The sequence below is a fragment of the Cygnus atratus genome, chromosome 3, assembly GCF_013377495.2.
Source record: "Cygnus atratus isolate AKBS03 ecotype Queensland, Australia chromosome 3, CAtr_DNAZoo_HiC_assembly, whole genome shotgun sequence".
NCBI lineage: Eukaryota > Metazoa > Chordata > Aves > Anseriformes > Anatidae > Cygnus > Cygnus atratus.
Window position 1 is genome coordinate 51,013,115 of NC_066364.1, and position 6,346 is coordinate 51,019,460.

A 6,346-nucleotide genomic window follows, 5' to 3' on the forward strand; every position below is an offset into this window, starting at 1 on the left:
ACTCGCCTGCTTCCCACTGCCTTTGTCACTGCTTTTCACGCGTAATTAAGGGAAGAGACAGCGCGGAGACCTCGCCAGCGGGCTCTGGGAGGAAGAGCTTTCCCCGTTCTCTCCCCGCGCAATGGTACGGCCCGCCGGCGGGAGGGAGCGGGCTGCGGGGCTTGCTCCCGCCCCTCAGCGGAGCCCCCTCGGCGCATGCGCGGGGCGGCCCCGGGCAGCCCGTGTGCCGCATGGCGGCTGTGGCCTGAGGGGGTGTCCTGCTCCCCCCGCCCGCACACCGGCGGCCCCGTCCCCTCCTCAGCGCTGGGGCCAGGCGTGGCGCCTCCCCTCCTGAGGGAGGGGAAAGGCCAAGGCCCCGCCCGTCAGCCCCCCTGCTGGGGACGGGCACAGCCCCGGCCCGGCCCTGAGGGGAGCGGGGTGCGCTGCCGGTGCTGGTAACCCCTTGGGGCAGTCACCCAGCGGCGTGAGGGTGGTGGGAGCGTGCTCCGCTCCAGCACCGGGGTTGCGTACGTGGTTCTTGTGTTAGCTACCGAAAGTGGCGAGGGGGTACTGAAGCACGGCCATTTTACTCACTCTCCTTCACCTGAACGCCTGCTAGGCCCCTAGGAACTGGGGCAACAGGTAGCTGCGGAGAGCTAACGGGCAGATACACTGCTGAGAGCACCCCGACAGTGTGAACGCTCAATTGACGCTGTTATAGCCCTGTATCCCCCTTCTAGAAAAAGTTCAAAGCATATTTTACGGCATGCATAGTAATTACTTATTCCAAAATTAAAACATGCTACACAAGATCAAAGTGGCTGTGGTTTTATATGTAGGGCTTGACATCTGAAGCAAGTTTCAGTTTCAGATGTAACAGCAGTTTTCTCTACTTCAGCTACAAACAGGAGGAAGAAATATGAAAAGTTACAATAATCACATTTATACTTACAGTAACTACAGCTTTAGTGTATTTAAGCTGACTGAAGGGTTTACAGCTGTTAGAACTTGGTCTGATACATCCACATCTGGGGATTTGTATCAGTCAGAAAAAAAACAATTTCTTCAGCTGACATAAAAACCCAATATTTAGGGACTTGCACTGATTGTAAGTGTTACAAACGTTCCTTGGTTTATTTGAGTCTAGGAAGACTTAGTAACCCTGATTCTCACCATGGGTGCTTTTATAACAGATTATATAAATGCCTACATCATGGTCACCCATCAAAACCAGTGCATGCTCAAACAGAGGTTAGATCTGTATTCTGAAAATCAGGTTACTTTCAGTCCTAGAGGTATCCAACAAAATCTTAGGCCTTCAGAGCTGGTAAAGAATTCATTTAATATGTGTTTATACTGTTATACAGGACCAACTGTAAAATACTTCCATTAAATACATGTATATATAGAGCACATTGAAGATAAACCTAGGACATACTGAAATGTGTTATGGATTTTTGCCCCCCTTCACATTGTAACAAAAGAAGACTCTTGTGTAGCCAGGTGGTGTAGCATATGTAAGAAGCATTAACCATATTCCACTTGGCATTTTCTCTTAAAAATAAGATACAAAATTGATTCCTACAGCTTGTCATACAGCTGATACGTGCTTCTTGATGTACCATGTTATTAGCATACACTTGCCACCATTGAAATTCAATACATTTGTGAAGTTAACTCAGCATTTTGTAGTTGCCTGATAAACATTTGTATCCAAACAGTGTAATAGCAGGAATCAGCTGGCTCCACAAGGAATACTTTGGCAATAAATCGCTATTTGCATGGTGAAAGTAAAAGTTGTTCTTAGAGACTTCATGTAAAGAAAAAAGTTCTCAGTTTCATTAAATATATAATTAGTTTTGGATGAATGCTTGACTTCATATAGAAATAGGTTATTTTGGTTTAAATTTAATAGAAGTGACATCTAAATCAAGAAGCTACTTTGCTTTCAGGGTAAAAGTGACTATACTTGTTTTTTCTAATCTGAATTTATGTAAGATAGTTTTCATTTAGAGAAGCTTCCGGGATAGCAACTCACATCTGAATCAATCAAGTGTAGACAAGCATACAAAGTTACCTTTTAGCCGAAGAGATGATCATTCACTAAATTTGCAGTAATACAGTAATATAGTAAGGACACTACGGGTCAGAAAAGCTTAATTATCCATTTTCAATGGCATGTATACAATGATGATTTCCTCATCTACTGTCACTTCCAGAAATGCAAGTTCATAGATAAATTCAAACGTACTTGTTAAGGAAGCAGCATGGTGACGATGCCACATAAGAGCTAATGACATGGAAGAAACTCTCCACACATGAATGCCATCTGTTAGAGTCTTAGGCTTTGAGACAGAAGAGAGTATATAACAAAGTACAGGGAAGTATAGGAAAAGGTGACTATTCTATCTTAATATGCAGCTACCTACAGACATGAATTTACAATATAGTTTTATTTTATTTATTTATTTTTTTAACACTTGCCTATGATTTCTTATTGCTGTACTGGACAACTTATAACTTTATTTCACCCTTCGTTTGTGTCATTGTACTAGGATTAGCTTGTTCTTTCACACAGTATTTGTGTTGTACCTCAGTGTTTATTTAGTAAGTGGTATAAAAAAAAAGGAATAATTAGGAGCTTTTAAACAGAAAAATAACTTTCAGCTTTACCATCTGTAGCCAGCTTTGCAATAGAGAGTGTTACTGTTTCTTACGTCTCTCCCAAAGCACATGCCCTGTGAAAGCTCAGTGAATACTTATGCAAACATTGAAGAAGAAATCCACTGTACGTAAGAGTTTAAACCTTTATTTCTTATCAAAAAGTGGTCAAGGTGGTGTTCTCAAATCCAGAGGATCCCCACAGTAAAAGCAAAGGAGACTAAGATTTTTATTTTTTTTTTTAACGTAGGGCTTAAGTGAAGGATCTATAGCACGTACTGTTTTTCCTCTTAGCATTTGCCTTGGAGAAGTAACATTCATACTACAGAAATCACAACCAGATCACCTTCCATCTCTCTCCTTGCATACTCCAGAAATAGAAAGATATAGCTACAAAATTTGCCGTCACCAAGCTCATTACTTACCTAAACTGTGCAAGCGCATGCATACTCATATGCATACAGCTACCTCAACTTACTTCAGCAGAATTCAGTAACTAACCAAATTAACAACAACAAAACACAGCCCTTCAAACTACTGTATTCCCAACCACACCCTCTGAAAAATATCAAACTAATTTAATCCAGAGATACAACATAAAATCTTTTCATTACTTTGCCTCATCATAAAGTATTTACTTCTTATATCATTATACTACAACACCCGTATCCTCATTTAACCCCAGCCATGCTGATATTCATCCTCCACCCTACCCCTTTTTATCTGTGAAAAGTGAGTATTTTCAGGTGCTTCTTTATACCAGCATTCACAGCCAAAAACTTGTAATCACACATACATTAATGTCAAGAAGTCAAAGATAAAAGAATATGACTGATCTGTCCCATTATTCAGCAGTAGTAACAATCCCTTGGCAGTACAAAGGACAGTTATCATGTAAAAATAATTTTCCCAAGTCATCCATAGATCTTGGGGGAGTTCTAGAAAGCATAAAACTATAAAAATAGGGCTTTGGGGCTGCTTTCCTGAAAAGTAAACACAAGTTTTGTCATGCAGGTAGCTGGCTAATGAAATCACTTTATGCAGAAAATCAACGTTATTAAAGAACAAATAAATAGAGAATTAAATAGAAAACTAACTGTGAGGTTCAGGTCTTCTCTCTTGTTTGTGCAATAAGCACCATCAATGTTACCATCTACTAATTGCTTTTGAATTTCAAGAGGATAGACTGCTGATTTTTCCTTAATTGTTGCTCTCTGAGTGGCATTATATTAACTCTATACAATAGCAGTACTGTAGGTCTGGGAACTTGCACTGCTCCTGAATTCTCATGACAATAGCAAAAAAATGGCAGTGATTTCAGTTTAGGTGGGAGTATAACCTGTATATTCCCTGACATACCTATCATTTCTCTGCCTAGTGTCTTCATCTCTGTGATGTGTGTAAACATAATACATCAGCAGTATATTCTGCCTGGGGCAGTTGTACCCACCCATTGAATCTCTTCTATAATTGCCTGAAACTGGTTCCCTGTTCAGTTCTGTTGCTGGCAAAGTGCTAGCCAAGAAAAGTCTGTGTTCAGTGTATAGCACGTAAACACAGATGCAATGTTTATGCAAAGCGGCGTGATATGATATAATGTAATAGTTCTAATGACTGTCTTTCACTTAAAAATGGCAATGTAATGATTTAAAAGCACATTGCCAATATTCAAATATTGTCTTTTTAAAATTTACTTTTTTGTTTGTTTGTTTTGTTTTAGTAGAAGGTCTGCATCAAGCACAGTGCTCATGACATGTATCTGCTTTACTTTGCTTTATCCTATCTATAAGTTAAATACTGAAGTTGAGTGGAACATAAACTTGCGTAAAGTAACAGACGTCTACTTAAATTGTAATTGGTGTTTTCATAGATCTCTATGCTTACTGATTGCTAGGGTTAAATGTTTCTGTTCTTAGCAGCAGTCTGACTTGCATAAATTGGTATGGACAAACACAGGTTAAGTTTTTCTTTTCAGTAAGGAGAGGGAAACTTGTTCCCCAGTAGTGGGAAGCAGTCTGCTGGTATGAAGTCCCCACATAGGGAGCATATCAGGACACGAGAGCAGGTGCAGAGTACCACTGTTCTCCAGCAACTCTTAAAGAGTGAATCCTGAACCGCTGCAACCTATAAATCACTTCCTTATTTCTTCTCTGTTTCAGGGACTGAACAGGTCACAGCTGATAAAACATTTTCATCCCTGCATGAGTCACTTTCCCTCCTGCTTCCTCAATATCCCCCTTGATATCCTCAATATCCTCCCCCTTGATATCTCAAACAAACAAAAAATAAGTAGCCACTGGCCATCTATGCAAACAACCTGCCAGTGCTATTTTTTTGGTACATCTGACCTACCATGCAAAGTGTTATTAAATAAGGTTGTATCTGTACAAGAATAAATTACCAATTTAACTTAAAATCAATTTTTGGACCAACTTAAATAGTAGTGAGGCACTTTATGAACACTATTTCAATTCAACAGTGACAGGTTGGCTTCAATTTAAACTGACTCTAATCTTCAGAAACCGATCTGATATAAAGCAGAGTCCATATAGTCATTTGTATCAATTAGAAAACAATTTAAGGTAAACGGGCAAATTTCTCATTTAACCGAAGTCTATCAGTTTGAATTTCCTATCTGATTGAGTCTTGGCATTGAATAAATTGCCAATGAATAAGAAGAGACAAAATAAATGGAATTCTGGAGCCTGTGGACAGCTCAGTGCTAGGACGACAAGACTACTAGCCACTCAGTTAGCAAGGTTAAAAACCAGTAGCAGCGACCTGAAAATGGATGTGTCTGAGGAGACGTGCAGTTGTCAGCATGCAAATGAGATCCTTGGCTTTTTTTTTTTTTTTTTTTTTTGGCTTTACTTCCACTGTGCCAGAATTATCAGCAAGCTGTGGATCAGCAGCCTCATTAGTGCAAAGTCACGAATGTTCCTTTTCTCCTCATCTGTTCTTAGTGTGAATATATCACAGGTGCGATGTACCACAGCATTTCTTTGCAGCACAGCAAACCCGAGTGTCAAAGAACAGAAGCAAAGGTGAACAAAAACATTTTTGCAAAATGTGTCCTGAAGACAGATTTTATTGTTACTTCTCATAAATCCAATTGAAAATGTCATTTAGATTTTTTTTTTTAAGCAACTGATTTTATTCTGGAAGCCCACTGGAAAAAAAAATAGTTCTCCCAAATACCAAAATGCCCATTCTACCCCGCTAACCCAGCTTAATATCACATTTTAGAAACCATATTATTTTCACATTTCAGAATCTGTGATTTATTGGTAGCTGGCTGTAATAATGTATCATATTGTACCCAGATGAAAATATATTGTATTGTATATACAGTGCATATACTGTCAGTTTATTAGCAGCACCCTCAAGATGTACACTTTAGAAAAGGAAACAAGTTCTCTACTCCTTTCTGCCATCATTTTGCTTGGAGCCACTGATGCTGACATACTGGCTATACACTTACTTCTCTGCCAAGATTCCTGTTTCCTCACCTCACCCCACTTGATAAGCAGATTTCTTCAAGAATATCACATTCATGCAGGTGGTGGCTGGGAGATCAAAGCATTTGAGGGGCAGGCTGAAGCATGTTTCTTGGCAATGAAATGGTTGAGGAGCAAATAGAGCAAATTAAAACAGAGTTTACAGGTTCTGCAGAAAAAAAGAAAAGAAAAGAAAAGAAAAAGAAAAG